Here is an 18,033-nt window from a genome sequence, read left to right as displayed (position 1 = left end):
CATTTTATTTTCAATGTATGTTCCAATTGAAGTTGAACCTGGAAGTTTATATGAACCAGGAAGTTCAGTTAACTGTGCTGAAACAGCTGCAGGATCTATAGGATCTATACACGTAGTCCCGTGTAGCTCAGTTGGTAGAGCATGGTGTTTGCAACACCAGGGTTGTGGGTTCGATTCCCACGGGGGACCTGTACGAAGAAAAAAAATGTCAAAGTGGAATTATGTATTTCAAAATGTTTACAAATTAATACAATTTTAAGCTAAAATGTCAAGTATTCCACCCCTTTGTTTTATGGCAAGCCTAAATAAGTTCAGCAGTAAAAAAATGTGCTTAACGAATCACATAAATTGAATGGACTCACTCTGCGTGCAATAAGTTAAGCTAACATATGGAATTATTTTAAGATGGTCATACCATGGATAATTTAGCTATTTGATTAAGAATTTTAGGACCTCTTTAGGCATAAAAAAATATATAAAATATTGAATTCGCCTTTACTACTATAGCCCACAGAAATGCATTGAATAACACATTCATAAATGGCAACAAAAAATAAATCATAAGGTTTGTCTGACAACTAGGGAATATCAACTGTTCGTATAATTATATAGTACCAGTCAAAAGTTTGGACAGAGCTATTCCAGATTTTTTTTTTTACTATTTTCTACATTGTATAATAGTGAACACATAAACTATTAATATACTTTATGAAGTGTAGAACGAGTGTATCCACTTAAAAAAAGGAAAAGGTGCTTAACTGAGGGACTTAAGAAACCAAAAAATGGTCTTACCTGAGGACACTTCACATGTTGACCAGCCCAGAAAATGAGCATTCAGATTCTAATGATCTTTAATGTCATTGCAGTCATTTACACGCCTGTCTGTTTATGCTTCAAATATACAACATTGCATATATCTGAGTGGACTTTATTTTTCTGGGATACATGTGAAGTGTCCTGGGGTAAGATACTGTATGAAGTGCTCTCCTCAGGTGATAAAGTATATTTATGTTATATTAACAGGGGATTCCATCAAAGACAGAACAAGGAAATACTGCAGAGAAGGTAAAACAGTTTAAATTCCAAATGAATCATCCTAAATGTTTATTATTATTTTCAGGGCAAAAATGGAAAGAAAAATAAAGTTGTCAACATTGCTTCATTTCATTTGTACAGTATGAATTTGGCGATATGATTGCCTTCCCACGTCTACCTGTTCAGACATGCAATGGAAAACAATATTTATACAAACACTATGCCATTTACGTGGGTGAAATGAAATTCCCTGGCATAAGTAAAGAAGATGATCAGGATATATTTCATATTACAGGTAAAAGTTTATTTTTACAAACAAAGTATTTATATATATACTTTTTGCTGACAGGTTTAGGTCTAGAACCTTTTTCTGAATCTTTTGTTTCCATGTCAATATGAAAAACTCAATTTAACTGATTCCTGGAGTACTAGTGTGAGGTTTTTCCATTCTTAAAAGGGTTATTTTATCATTTGCATATAATTTGCATCGTTATCACAGTTTCTGCTCTGTATTGAAAGCGCTCTTGAAAACTCGACTGCTGACATGCAACATTTTGGGGATTCTATTAAGAGTGGACAAATGAACAAAATGCTAAAAGATCGTGTTTGACTATAATATCCCTTTAACCCTATTTCTTTGACAGCTGTCTTCTTGCAGAATGTTGTGGAGTTTGGCTTCTCTAATTGCATATTTGGCAAGCTAAGTGTTGACAAGTCCGAACATTACAAAGATAATTATCTTGATAATGAGGGCGTTCCAAAGAGGGATGACGCTGAAATAATTAGGGATATTTCAAAACTCTACAACAATTGTGGAAGATGGGATCCTGCAAAAAACAATTGTGAACAAATTTCCACACAACTCCACTATGGTGAAAAACACTTTAAACAGGTAATGTAATTTGATTCCTAATTGAATTCCTAGCATAAGTAATTGCTATTGGAATGAATCATTTCATTATGACAAAAGTACTGTGTTGGGTGGACACAAAACGTGTATACCTGAAGTTGGCAGAGGGGTATTCCAAAACTAGAGATTAGGGACGATTCGAGGAGTCATACAAAAAAAATGTGCCCACCTCCCCAACGTAAAAAATATTCTAGCATGATCCTCCCCTTGAACTGCACATTGTTTTGCATACCCTCCCCCCTCATAGAATGAACTCAAAATATTATTCACGACCACAAATGACAATAACTGTGGCTACCCTGTGTTTATAAAAGTGGATATTGAGTTTACCAAGGGAGAACTCCAGAATCAGTTCATAAATCAGTTCATAAAACACAGACTTGATTTAGAAATGCATGAAATAGACACTTGAAATATCTCAATAAAATAGAAGCTTTGCTTAACCTAGCCATAGCTCAAAATGACAGTAACAGGGTAGAACTCCAACTGTTACTCTGTGCCAAGTCTGCCATTTTGACCCAGTAGAGAGGAGGCAACAACAAACAAACAATACAATTCATAACAATGCCTTCAAATGTGTTTTGAGAGAAGTGACAGTGATACAGAATGCTTAGAGTACAAGAGTAACAATTGCATAAAAATACAGATCAGAAGGTTGAGGGTTCGCCGACCACCACAGACGAGCTCACTCTCCCTGCCGGTTTCATTACACTTCGATCAGCTGGCTGCAGACAATCATCAGCAAGGGAGAAATCCGTTTTTCAACATTTTGATACAATATTTATAATTCTATAAGATATAGCCTATGCAACACATTTTCTAGCAACAGGTTTCTGTGCCAATAAGCAAATCATTCCGACTTCGTGCTCTTCAATATCATGGTTTGCATTTTCAGCAACATCACAATAGACTGTCAATCTAAACACACAGAAAATACATCCCTCCCTAGCTTGTAGGCCTCCCAAGTATTGAAGGCTTGGCTTGACAATCTCCGAATGTCATTAAACCTTTTGGTGTTTTGTAACAGATGTCTCTTTCTATTCATCAAATAGCTGCTGCACAGTTTGTATTCTGGAATAATATTTTGGACGAACGTGCACAGACCTTTGAAGGAGCATAATCAGATTTAAACATTGTGACTAGCTGGTTGTGTTTATGTCACATATAAAAGTTAATACATTTTTAAAGTTAAATGATAAATATTTAGACTATATTGAAGCATTAGGTTCTAGGTGCACGAGGAATAGCCGCTTTGCTGAATAACTGTGCCTGCTGGGATCATATGTGGACACATTATTATAGGACGACTTGAGAGAATGATGCTCCACAACAGAAAACACATCTCAGAATCGAAAGTAAAAATACAGCCAGACTGACCTGCTACTGTCCCTTTCCACACCATAGAAACTGTCTCGAGTCGACCCACAACTGATCCAAATGGAATGAATGAAATGAAACATTCAAATCATTGCTTGTCTCACTGTTATTTTCTGCACAATGATGCACCTGGCCTCTCTGCTGCCTATCAGCTATACCTACTGTATTTGTTCTTGTGGATTCATACTGAAAATGGGTGTAGTTTTAAATTATTTGATGTGTGGTATGATTGATTGATTGTTAGACAAACGATCCACCTACCACTACTGTCACTATTAATAGTGGATATAAGGCAGCATAGACAGTTAGACTGGAAGAGTATTGGCCTGTGGTATAGTAATAGTAAGCACTGCGGGAAAAGCGTAGTTCATAAGGGAAGTACCATAACACCTTGATATAGGGGAGGAGCATGCAAGCAGATGAGAAAATGTGGATAGGATAGAATAAATTATATAGTAAAACCTGAAAAGAGCGAATGTAAAACATTGAAACTCACTTCCTCCACCGATCAAGTTCAAACTGTCCCTTGATGTTAGCCAGCTAAATTTGGTCAGATCTTGAAGCAACTCCAAAAAGAATTGAAGGTATAGTCAGATCAGAACCTATGGCATTGAATCCTCCACATCTTTTCATTTTTGCTGGCACTTTTTGACCCTCTAAACATTGATTCTTGAAGAATATTAGTGTTTTTAGTTCAAATGTCTTACCCTACGATAACCTGAAATATAATGTTGTTTTACTATATTGTTTGTAAACAATGTTTAGGTAAACAAACTGTTTAGATTGAAAATGGTCAAAACTACCATGTTGACCTCAAGGACTGTTAGTTCTTGTCTCCTTAGTTACATCTATGAATATTATAGTTCTTGACTGGGACACATCAGTTAAATACCGTGTGAGAAATATGTGAATGAATCATGTGACAATCAATTTTAAAATTTTGATCCTAACAGGTAGATACATTTCTGGCACGTCTTCTCAAATTTGTCAGGAATCAAAATCGTTTCTAATGGAAGGTTAAACGTGTCTTTGCTGACTGGCTCATCGAAACCAGTGCCAACCAGGGTGCACCAGCTGCTTGAGGTCTTAACCTCTCAGATGTTCTCTCTCTCTTCCATCCTCTCTGTCTCTGTATGAAGTGAGGTCTAAACCTCTAAATGTTCCCTCTCTCTTCCATCCTCTCTGTCTCTGTATGAAGTGAGGTCTAAACCTCTAAATGTTCCCTCTCTCTTCCATCCTCTCTGTCTCTGTATGAAGTGAGGTCTAAACCTCTAAATGTTCTCTCTCTCTTCCATCCTCTCTGTCTCTGTATGAAGTGAGTTCTAAACCTCTAAATGTTCCCTCTCTCTTCCATCCTCTCTGTCTCTGTATGAAGTGAGTTCTAAACCTCTCAGATATTCTCTCTCTCTTCCATCCTCTCTGTCTCTGTATGAAGTGAGGTCTAAACCTCTAAATGTTCCCTCTCTCTTCCATCCTCTCTGTCTCTGTATGAAGTGAGGTCTTCATAATAATAAAACATGAGCAAGAATTCTGTTTTCTGTCTGTTTTATTGTCTGTTGACTGCATCCACATCTATGTTTTAGAGTGAGACTGTACACTGCTGAGAGAAGCAGAATATATTAAGGCTTTACTTTAGGGAAGAATCTACACATAGTCTATAAAGGGTTTGTCAATTAACTGTTAACTTTTTAGAAATAAGGGGTTATCCAGTGTTACTAAGTTTATGGTCACATCATTTCAGTTGTGAATGTAGAAAGGTTTAGAAAGTACTATATTGGTAATATGGTGTTTCCATAGAAATATAATCAACTAAAACTGACTGGATAATATTTCTATGTGTGTTTTACTGTAAGATGAGGAAATGTTGGTGACTTTACTGTCAGCAGCATGTGGACATGATTATCACTGATGTAATAGTTGAATCCCAACACTAGATGGCAGACGATGTACAACATAAAGACCTTTGGACTAGTCTAGTGTATTACAGTAGCCTAATCCTCTTTAACCTCTCTGGGGTAGGAAGGGGGTATTTTGACATCCGGATTAAAAGCGTGCCCAAAGTAAACTGCCTGCTACTCAGGCCCAGAAGCTAGGATATTCATATAATTGGTAGATTTGGATAGAAAACACTAAGTTTCTAAAACTGTTAAAATAATGTCTAGTATAACAGAACTGAAATGGCAGGCGAAACCCCGAGGACAAACCATCCCCCTCAAAAAATTCAGCATAACACTGATTTCAATGGCTGACACTTTTATTATAGGGCAAAATCCTCCCTGATTGCAGTTCCTAGGGCTTCCACTAGATGTCAACAGTCTTGAGAAAGAGTTTCAGGCTGGGGTTTTTTTTAAATGAGGGAGAAGTTGTAGTTTTTCTAAGTGGCTCCCATTTTGGCTGTAGTGTTTCCAAGCGCGTGGAGGAAAGCACATTCTTTGTTATTTATCTCCGGTAATGAACATACTATGCTCTGTCTTAAATTGTATCATTTATTTGCGTATTAAGGTACCTAAGGTTTGACTATAAACATTGATTGCCTTGTTTGGATACGTTTATTGGTAACATTTGGGATTTATTATGTATGCTTTTTGAAGAAGGGAAATCGGTGGATTATTGACTGAAGCGCTCCAGCTAAACTGAGTTTTTATGGATATAAAGAAGGACTTTATCGAACAAAAGGACCATTTGTAATGTAACAGACCTTTTGGAGTGCCAACAGAAGAAGATCTTCAAAGGTAAGGCATATATTATATCGCTATTTCTGACTTTCGTGTCACAACTGCCTGGTTGAAAATGATTTGTCATGCATTTGTATGTGGTGCGCTGTCCTCAGATAATCGCATGGTTTGCTTTCACCGTAAAGCCTTGGCTGGATTAACAAGAAGTTAAACTTTATTTTGATGTATTGCACTTGTGATTTTATGAAAGTTAAATATTTTTAATACTGTATTTTGAATTTGGCGCTCTGCAATTTCACCGGATGTTGGCCAGGTGGGACGCTACCGTCCCACGTACCCTAGAGAGGTTTTAAAAACCTATTGTCTAGAGTCAGTGCATCAATCTAAGTAACATAATAAAAAATGTCCGTTTTAAACTAGAAATATCAGTAGTTTTGCATGGGCTGCGCCTCAATCTACTGCATCTGCCTATGGCGGCCTTCCACATATGTGTACCAGTCAAAAGTTTAGAACACCTACTCATTCAAGGATTTTTTTATTGTTATTATATTCTACATTGTAGAATAACAGTGAAGACATCAACTATGAAGTAACACATATGGAATCATGTAGTAACCAAAAAAGTGTTATACAAATAAATACATTTTAGTAGCCACCCCTAGTAGCCACCTTTTGCCTTAATGACAGCTTTGCACACTCTTGGCATTCTCTCAAACAGCTTCATGAGGTAGTCACCTGGAATGCATTTCAATTAACAGGTGTGCCTTGTTAAAAGTTAATTTGTGGAATTTCTTTCCTCTTAATGCGTTTGAGCCAATCAGTTGTGTTGTGACAAGGTAGGGGTGGTATACAGAAGATATCCCTATTTCGTAAAATACCAAGTCCATATTATGGCAAGAACAGCTCAAATAAGCAAAGAGAAACGACAGTCCATCATTACTTTATGACACGAATGTCCGTCAATACGGAAAATTTCATGAACTTTTAAAGTGCAGTGGCAAAAACCATGAAGCGCTATGATGAAACTGTCTCTCATGAGGACCGCCACAGGAAAGGAAGACCCAGAGTTACCTCTGCTGCAGATAAGTTCATTCGAGTTACCAGCCTCAGAAATTGCAGCCCAAATATATGCTTCACAGAGTTCAAGTAACAGATAAATCTCAACATCAAATGTTTAGAGGATACTGCTAAATCAGGCCTTCATCAAATCAAACCGGTGAAAAGAAACTATTACTAAAGGACACCAATGTCACGAATCCCACCGAAGGTGGCTCCCCTGCCTGCTCGGGCGGCGCTCGGCGGTCGTCGTCACCGGCCTACTAGCCACCGCTGATCCCTTTTTCCTTTTCGTTTGGTATGTCTTATTGTTTGCACCTGTTCCTCATTTGGGTCTTTTGATTTTGGTTATTTAAGCCTGGTTAGCCCGCCCAGGTTTGTGCGGGATTATTTAGCGTCAGGTTGTGTTTTGTATTTGGATGTGCTGGCGATCTACTATTGTTATATTTTATGCATGCTGTGCACCTGTTCTGGGCACTTTGCATTTTTCCACTCCGGTTGTGTTGGCGTTCGATCGTGTTGTGTTTTATTTAATAAACACACAGTTCTTTACCTCTGCTCTCTGCGCCTGACTCCTACCACCACTCCTAGCAACTATTGACAGAATCCCGCACAAACCTGGGCGGGCTAACCAGGCTTAAATAACCAAAATCAAAAGACCCAAATGAGGAACAGGTGCAAACAATAAGACATACCAAACGAAAAGGAAAAAGGGATCAGCGGCGGCTAGTAGGTTGGTGACGACGACCGCCGAGCGCCGCCCGAGCAGGCAGGGGAGCCACCTTCGGTGGGATTCGTGACAACCAATGAGAAGAAGAGACTTGTTTGGGCCAAGAAACATGAGTTATGAACATTAGACTGGTGGAAATCTGTCCTTTTATCTGATTATCCAAATTTGAGATTTTTGATTCCAACCTCCGTGTCTTTGTGAGACGCAGAGTAGGTGAACAGATGATCTCTGCATTTGTGTGGTTCCCACCATGAAGCATGGAGGAGGATGTGTGATTGTGTGGGGGTGGGGGTGCTTTGCTGGTTACACTGTCAGTGATTTATTTCGAATTCAAGGCACACTTAACCAGCATGGCTACCACAGGATTCTGCAGTGATACATCATCCCATCTGGTAACACTTTTTTGGTTACTACATGATTCCATATGTGTTATTTCATAGTTTTGATGTCTTCACTATTGTTCTACAATGTATAAAATAGTAAAAAAAAAAAAAAAACCTGGAATGAGTACTGTAGATGTGTCCTAACTTTTAACTGGTACTGTATATATTTATGCCTAAAAGGGTCCTAAATTTCAAAGTTAAATAGCTAAATGATCCATGGAAAACCACATGATAACTATTTCTATGATCTAGGTGCTTTCTGATTCTAAATCAAAACGCTGACCCCTACCTTCCTTTATCCTATTCAATGAAAATACCACCTAGCAGTGGAAAAGAGGGAGTTATGACCGTATTGGTTAAAACCACCAATTGTGCACCGCCCTTTGGGACTCCCAATCACAGCCAGTTGTAGGGAGTTTTCATGGGAGTTTTTCCAGCCACTGTGCTTCTACACCTGCATTGCTTGATGTTTGGGATTTTAGGCTGGGTTTCTGTACAGCACTTTGTGACATCAGCTGATGTAAGAAGGGCTTTATAAATACATTTGATTGATTGAATTTGATTGATACAGCCTGGGATCAAACCAGGGACTGTAGTGACACCTCTAGCACTGAGATGCAGTGCCTTAGACTGCTGCGCCACTCGGGAGCCCCAGATCAGATGGTGATGTCATGGAATAATCAGATCAGATTGGGATGTCATGCTGTGGGCCAAAAACCCCAACCCACCTGAACAGGCTGAAATTGAAGGGTTAGCAGATGTTACTGTGAGTGTAGCGAAGTGCTTGTGCTTCTAGTTCCGACAGTGCAGTAATATCTAACAAGTAATCTAACAAATTCACAACGACTACCTTATACACACAAATGTAAAGGGATGAATAAGAATATATACATATAAATATATGGATGAGCGATGGCCGTGCGGCATAGGCAAGATGCAGTAGATGGTATAGAATTATAGAATACAGTATATACATATGAGATGAGTAATATAGTATATGTAGACATTATTAAAGTGGTGTTATTTATAGTGATTAGTGATACCTTTATTAAATCCATTTATTAAATGTATTAAAGTGGGCAGAGATTTGAGTCTGTATGTTGGCAGCAGCCACTCTATGTGCTAGTGATGGCTGTTTAACAGTCTGATGGCCTTGAGACAGAAGCTGTTTTTCAGTCTCTCGGTCACAGCTTTGATGCACATGTACTGACCTCGCGTTATGGATGATAGCGGGGTGAACAGGCAGTGACTCGGGTGGTTGATGTCCTTGATGATCTTTTTGGCCTTCCTGTGACATATCGGGTGCTGTAGGTATTCTGGAGGGCAGGTAGTTTGCCCCCGGTGATGCGTTGTGCAGACCACACTACAAGGAGAGCCTTGCAGTTGTGGGGGGAGCAATTGCCGTACCAGGCGGCGATACAGCCCAACAGGATGCTTTTGATTGTGCATCTGTAAAAGTTTGAGTGTTTTAGGTGACAAGCCAAATTTTGTTGCGCCTTCTTCACCACGCTGTCTGTGTGGGTGGACTATTTCAGTTTGTCCGTGATGTGTACGCCGAGGAACTTAAAACTTTCCACCTTCTCCACTACTGTCCCGTCGATGTGGATGGGGGGATGCTCCCTCTGCTGTTTCCTGAAGTCCACAATCATCTCCTTTGTTTTGTTGACGTTGAGTGTGAGGTTATTAGTGTGAGGTTGATTAGTGTAATGTTAGCTAGCTACATAGCTACATAGTTGTCTCTGTATCAAAGATAAAAGGTAAAGGTTAACGCAGCCACTGCTAGCTAGCCAACTCTACAGCTAGCAGTACTGTATCATTTTTAGTCAATAAGATTTCTGCAATGTAAGCTTAACTTTCTGAACTTTCGAGTTGTGTAGTCCACTTGTGTAGCTAGCAGGACTGACTTTGTGTTAGCTAGCCAACGTTTAATTACTTCTGCTTTATGAAAGGAACTAGACACAGACACAAATGGTCCATTGTTAGTTTGTTGTATCCAAGTATTGGTGCTAACCGTGTGTTATTGGATGCTAGCATGCTAGTTAGCTACGGTGTCATAGGACACGGTGCACTGGGTGGGTTTCACGGAAGAATACTGTACCAAGTTACCTAGCTGAATAAACTAAGTTTGAGCCTATTCCTGGAAACATTGAACCACTGTAGTTTACATCAATTATAATTTCTAAAGTGGAAGTTGGAAAAGTTATATTTGAGTGTTTCAGTGAATGGTTAGTGAGGGAGGCCCTGCTCTCTCGCTTCACCAGTTGTTTAGTTAATTTTCATTCCAATCTCCTTTGCGTTAGCGTAGCCTCTCCTGTAGCCTGTCAACTATGTGTCTGTCTATCCCTGTTCTCTCCCTCTCTGCACAGGCCACACAAACGCTTCACACCGCATGGCCGCTGCCACTCTAACCTAGTGGTCCCAGCGCGCAGGACCCACGTGGAATTCCAGGTCTCCGGCAGCCTGTGGAACTGCCGGTCTGCGGCCAACAAGGCAGAGTTCATCTCAGCCTATGCTACCCTCCAGTCCCTCGACTTCTTGGCGCTGACGGAAACATGGATTACCACAGAAAACACTGCTACTCCTACTGCTCTCTCCTCATCTGACCACGTGTTCTCGCATACCCGAGAGCATCTGGTCAGCGGGGTGGTGGCACTGGAATCCTCATCTCTCCCAAGTGGACATTCTCTCTTTCTCCCCTGACCCATCTGTCTATCTCCTCCTTTGAATTCCATGCTGTCACAGTCACGAGCCCATTCAAGCTTAACATCCTTATCATTTATCGCTCTCCAGGTTCCCTTGGAGAGTTCATCAATGAGCTTGACGCCTTGATAAGTTCCTTTCCTGAGGATGGCTCACCCCTCACAATTCTGGGTGACTTTAACCTCCCTACATCTACCTTTGACTCATTTCTCTCTGCCTCCTTCTTTCCACTCCTCTCCTCTTTTGACCTCACCCTCTCACCGTCCCCCCCTACTCACAAGGCAGGCAATACGCTTGACCTCATCTTTACTAGATGCTATTCTTCTACTAATCTCACTGCAACTCCCCTCAAAGTCTCCGACCACTACCTTGTATCCTTTTCCCTCTCGCTCTCATCCAACACTACTCACTCTGCCCCTACTCAGATGGTATTGTGCCGTCGCAACCTTTGCTCTCTCTCTCCTGCTGCTCTCTCGTCTTCCATCCTATCATCTCTTCCCTCTGCTCAATCCTTCTCCAACCAATCTCCTAATTCTGCCTCCTCAACCCTCCTCTCCTCCCTTTCTGCATCCTTTGACTCTCTATGTCCCCTATCCTCCCGGCTCGGTCCTGCCCTCCTGATCCGTGGCTTGACGACTCATTGCGAGCTCACAGAACAGGGCTCCGGGCAGCCGAGCGGAAATGGAGGAAAACTAGCCTCCCTGCGGACCTGGCATCTTTTCACTCCCTCCTCTCCACATTTTCTTCCTCTGTTTCTGCTGCTAAAGCCACTTTCTACCACTCTAAATTCCAAGCATCTGCCTCTAACCTTAGGAAGCTCTTTGCCACCTTCTCCTCCCTCCTGAATCGTCCTCCCCCCTCTGCCCCCTCCTCCCTCTCTGCGGATGACTTTGTCAACCATTTTGAAATGAAGGTTGACAACTTCCGATCCTCATTTGTTAAGTCAAACGACACCGCTGGTCCTGCTCACATTGCCCTATCCTATGCTTTGACCTCTTTCTCCCCTCTCTCTCCAGATGAAATCTTGCGACTTGTGACGGCCGGCCACCCAACAACCTACCCGCTTGACCCTATCCCCTCCTCTCTTCTCCAGACCATTTCCGGAGACCTTCTCCCTTACCTCACTGTCCTGGCGTCGTGAGGGAGCTTGTTCCACCATTGGGGTGCCAGAGCAGCGAACAGTTTTGACTGGGCTGAGCGGGAACTGTGCTTCCTCAGAGGTAGGGAGGCGAGCAGGCCAGAGGTGGATGAACGCAGTGCCCTTGTTTGGGTGTAGGGCCTGATCAGAGCCTGAAGGTACGGAGGTGCCGTTCCCCTCACAGCTCCGTAGGCAAGCACCATGGTCTTGTAGCGGATGCGAGCTTCAACTGGAAGCCAGTGGAGAGAGCGGAGGAGCGGGGTGACGTGAGAGAACTTGGGAAGGTTGAACACCAGACGGGCTGCGGCGTTCTGGATGAGTTGTAGGGGTTTAATGGCACAGGCAGGGAGCCCCGCCAACAGCGAGTTGCAGTAATCCAGACGGGAGATGACAAGTGCCTGGATTAGGACCTGCGCCGCTTTCTGTGTGAGGCAGGGTCGTACTCTCGCGAATGTTGTAGAGCATGAACCTACAGGATCGGGTCACCGCCTTGATGTTAGTGGAGAACGACAGGGTGTTGTCCAGGGTCACGCCAAGGTTCTTAGCACTCTGGGAGGAGGACACAATGGAGTTGTCAACCGTGATGGCGAGATCATGGAACGGGCAGTCCTTCCCCGGGAGGAAGAGCAGCTCCGTCTTGCCGAGGTTCAGCTTGAGGTGGTGATCCGTCATCCACACTGATATGTCTGCCAGACATGCAGAGATGCGATTCGCCACCTGGTTATCAGAAGGGGGAAAGGAGAAGATTAATTGTGTGTCGTCTGCATAGCAATGATAGGAGAGACCATGTGAGGATATGACAGAGCCAAGTGACTTGGTGTATAGCGAGAATAGGAGAGGGCCTAGAACAGAGCCCTGGGGGACACCAGTGGTGAGAGCACGTGGTGCGGAGACGGATTCTCGCCACGCCACCTGGTAGGAGCGACCTGTCAGGTAGGACGCAATCCAAGCGTGAGCCGCGCCGGAGATGCCCAACTCGGAGAGGGTGGAGAGGAGGATCTGATGGTTCACAGTATCAAAGGCAGCAGATAGGTCTAGAAGGATGAGAGCAGAGGAGAGAATTAGCTTTAGCAGTGCGGAGAGCCTCCGTGACACAGAGAAGAGCAGTCTCAGTTGAATGACCAGTCTTGAAACCTGACTGATTTGGATCAAGAAGGTAATTCTGAGAGAGATAGCAGGAGAGCTGGCCAAGGACGGCACGCTCAAGAGTTTTGGAGAGAAAAGAAAGAAGGGATACTGGTCTGTAGTTGTTGACATCGGAGGAATCGAGTGTAGGTTTTTTCAGAAGGGGTGCAACTCTCGCTCTCTTGAAGACGGAAGGGACGTAGCCAGCGGTCAAGGATGAGTTGATGAGCGAGGTGGGGTAAGGGAGAAGGTCTCCGGAAATGGTCTGGAGAAGAGAGGAGGGGATAGGGTCAAGCGGGCAGGTTGTTGGGCGGCCGGCCGTCACAAGATGCAAGATTTCATCTGGAGAGAGAGGGGAGAAAGAGGTCAAATCACAGAGTAGGGCAGTGTGAGCAGGACCAGCGGTGTCGTTTGACTTAGCAAACGAGGATCGGATGTCGTTGACCTTCTTTTCAAAATGGTTGACGAAGTCATCCGCAGAGAGGGAGGGGGGGGGAGGAGGATTCAGGAGGGAGGAGAAGGTGGCAAAGAGCTTCCTAGGGTTAGAGGCAGATGCTTGGAATTTAGAGTGGTAGAAAGTGGCTTTAGCAGCAGAGACAGAAGAGGAAAATGTAGAGAGGAGGGAGTGAAAGCATGCCAGGTCTGCAGGGAGGCGAGTTTTCCTCCATTTCCGCTCGGCTGCCGGAGTCCTGTTCTGTGAGCTCGCAATGAGTCGTCGAGCCACGGAGCAGGAGGGGAGGACCGAGCCGGCCTGGAGGATAGGGGACATAGAGAGTCAAAGGATGCAGAAAGGGAGGAGAAGAGGGTTGAGGAGGCAGAATCAGGAGATAGGTTGGAGAAGGTTTGAGCAGAGGGAAGAGATGATAGGATGGAAGAGGAGAGAGTAGCGGGAGAGAGAGAGTGAAGGTTGGGACGGCGCGAACTTGTCAAGCTCATTGATGAACTCTCCAAGGGAACCTGGAGGGCGATAAATGATAAGGATGTTAAGCTTGAAAGGGCTGGTAACTGTGACAGCATGGAATTCAAAGGAGGCGATAGACAGATGGGTCAGGGGAGAAAGAGAGAATGTCCACTTGGGAGAGATGAGGATCCCAGTGCCACCACCCCGCTGACCAGAAGCTCTCGTAGGTATTCCTCTTGTCCAGATGGGATAGGGCAGTGTGCAGTGTGATGACGATTGTGTCGTCTGTGGACCTATTGGGCCGGTAAGCAAATTGAAGTCGGTCTAGGGTGGCCGGTAATGTGCAGGTGATGTGATCCTTGACTAGTCTCTCAAAGCACTTCATGATGACAGAAGTGAGTGGTACGGGGCGATAGTCATTTAGTTCAGTTACCTTAGCTTTCTTGGAGACAGGAACAATGGTGGCCCTCTTGAAGCATGTGAGGACAGCAGACCGGGATAGGGATTGATTGAATATGTCTGTAAACACACCAGCCAGCTGGTCTGCGCATGCTCTGAGAACACGAATGCTGCCATCAATCCACGGTTTCTGGTTAGGGAGGTTTTAATAGTCACAGTGGGTACAACATCACAGATGCACTTTCTAATTAACTCGCTCACCGAGTCAGCGTATACGTCAATGTTGCTGTCTGAGGCTACCTGGAACATATCCCATTCCACGTGATTGAAGTGATCTTAAAGCGAGGAATCTGATTGGTCAGACTAGCGGTTGGATTCCCCATGTAAATCTCCCCCATTTAGCATGTATTTAATTTCATGCCCAAATCATCTCTTAAATGGATTGTGTTACTCAATGAGCAGGCTAAAATATTTTGAGATACTACTCCTTCAATAGAGGTAATATGAATCAATGAAGGTAATGACAACTTAAGAGCAGACAGGGTGTCATTCATTTATGTTCTTCATGAATATCACTCATGTAGTTTCCATTATTCATTGCTAGATGGTAGTAAATTCATAAAACTTTGGTCACGGTGACGGGTAGTAACAGGAGTTACTAAACCAGGGTGTGTTCAGTTCAGAGAAAACGTTTTGAAACAGAGTGTGAACATCTGAACCTCAGTGAAGACCCTCAGATAGACTATAGAGAGAGGGGGACCCAGCACCTTCCTCTCTCCACATACAGGGTCTGACAGTTAATGGAAGACAGTCTTTCTCTCTCTACATACAGGGTCTGACAGTACAGGGAAGACAGCCTTCCTCCATCCACATACAGGGTCTGACAGTACAGGGAAGACAGTCTTCCTCTCTCCACATACAGGGTCTGGCAGTACAGGGAAGACAGCCTTCCTCTCTCCACATACAGGGTCTGACAGTACAGGGAAGACAGCCTTCCTCTCTCCACATACAGGGTCTGACAGTTAATGGAAGACAGTCTTCCTCTCTCTACATACAGGGCCTGACAGTACAGGGAAGACAGCCTTCCTCTCTCTACATACAGGGTCTGACAGTACAGGGAAGACAGCCTTCCTCCATCCACATACAGGGTCTGACAGTACAGGGAAGACAGTCTTCCTCTCTCCACATACAGGGTCTGACAGTACAGGGAAGACAGTCTTCCTCTCTCCACATACAGGGTCTGACAGTACAGGGAAGACAGCCTTCCTCCATCCACATACAGGGTCTGACAGTACAGGGAAGACAGTCTTCCTCTCTCCACATACAGGGTCTGACAGTACAGGGAAGACAGTCTTCCTCTCTCCACATACAGGGTCTGACAGTACAGGGAAGACAGCCTTCCTCCATCCACATACAGGGTCTGACAGTACAGGGAAGACAGTCTTCCTCTCTCCACATACAGGGTCTGACAGTACAGGGAAGACAGCCTTCCTCCATCCACATACAGGGTCTGACAGTACAGGGAAGACAGTCTTCCTCTCTCCACATACAGGGTCTGACAGTACAGGGAAGACAGCCTTCCTCTCTCCACATACAGGGTCTGACAGTACAGGAAGACAGAGACATGAGAATCTCATATCACCCCTGTAGTGGCTGTACTCCAACACTAGATGGTAGTTCTTCCACTATGAAACTCATGGTGTCATCCATCCTCACACATTCACTGTAATGTTTCTCAATTACGTACGTACACTGTGGGTATCATCTCTCATGTCATTGGTGGTGTTTCGTGGCTATTGGGCATTAGACCAACCAGGGAAGGAGTCAGGTATTCTCATCAGTTCCTCTGTTCTTGACCCTAGAGTAAAGCGTGCACGATTTTTATTGGATGTTACATTTCAAGAACACTCCCCCCACATGCCCATTGGTGCTGCATGTTGTGTTAGTCATTGTTTTCAGACCGGGAAGGACACATTTTAAAGTTGTTTCGTATGCTAGTTTGGAACATTGCAGAAAATGGAAGACAACCTGAAGGAAAAACTGAATTCTATTTTGTCAGAAGTGTGCTCTATACACAACATAGACATCAACATATTTTGATGTGGTTCTAATCTGAGATTTCCTGGCTTCATCACTCACTCTTACATCTACGGCACTAACTTAGTGAGCACTATTGGCGCTCCACCCAATCAAGGCATTTCATTGGTTTTACGTGTTGCAAGGCGTCAATGATCTTCCCCAGGCATTCCCGTTTTAAGGAAGCCTGACTTGCGATGAGACTGTAGATTGTGCAATAGAAATGTTAATATAATTTCCAATTGAGCCGATTTATGCAGCGTTTACCGTGCAGGCAGTCTCCACCAACGCGGGAATATGTCCTTTTAAATATCTTTAGTGCTTCAGCGATACGGATTTAATAGAGCCCTAATCTGATTTTACTCCAATGTTTGTAAACAATGCAATTGTAAACAAACACTGTATAGCCCTCAAAACAAGGCTAAAAATAGAGTTTTGATATCATGGATGGTCGTTCTTTGCATCCATAGCTCTGTCTATGGATTTGATAGGTGTCTTAGCCCGACATAAAATAACTACCATGGTACGTTTTGTGGGTTTTGACACTCTTATGTAAGTGTCATAACTAGCCATAAAATAACACGATATACAGAATGTCACAAGGTCTAAATATATGTGTCACGATAGTGTTATGACCATATTGTGACAAGTGATGTCAAGTTATGTCAGCTGTTATGATATATTATGACATAGTTATGACCCTGTCAATGTGTTATGACACTGGGTGTCAAGTAAAGTGTTACCTAATATTACATCCTATAGTGATGTCATAGATGAACTAGAATCCAACAAGTAAAGTGTTACCCATGTAACACCTTGTTAGTATGTCGTTATCTTATGTCTGTTGAGTTTTACTACTACAAGTGTTTAATAATGTTATCATGACATGTTCCATTCTCCGTTCAGACATCTGGTAATTCTCATTTGGATACCAACACTGTGGATATCACATCTCATCTCATTGGTCCGCTCAAATTGGCATTAGACCAATCAGCTGTGACCTGAGTAAAGTATGTTTATTATCTACCCTGTCTTCTCACCTCCTTGATTTCATGACAAACATGTCTACTACAGTATATTACTGTATGAATATGCTCTAACATCTATCAATGTATACAGTGCATTCGGAAAGTATTCAGACCCATTGACTTTTTCCACATTTTATTACGTTACAGCCTTATTCTAAAATGGATTCAATTGTTTTTTTGCTCAATCTACACACAATATCCCATAATGACAAAGCAAAAACAGGTTTGTAGAAATGTTTGCTACTTTATTAAAAATAAAAAATGTAAATATCACATTCACGTAAGTATTCAGACCCTTCACCCGGGTACTTTGTTGAAGAAACTTTGGGAGTGAATACAGCCTCGAGTTTTCTTGCACAGCTATTTTCAGGCCTCTCCAGAGATGTTCGATTGGGTTCAAGTCCGGGCTCTGGCTGGGCCACTCAAGGACATTCAGAGACTTGTCCTGAAGCCACTCCTGCGTTGTCTTGGCTGTGTGCTTAGGGTTGCTGTCCTGTTGG

This window comes from Salmo salar, chromosome ssa14, assembly GCF_905237065.1.
Source record: "Salmo salar chromosome ssa14, Ssal_v3.1, whole genome shotgun sequence".
Taxonomy (NCBI): Eukaryota; Metazoa; Chordata; class Actinopteri; order Salmoniformes; family Salmonidae; genus Salmo; species Salmo salar.
Note: the sequence above shows the minus strand (reverse complement) of the source record.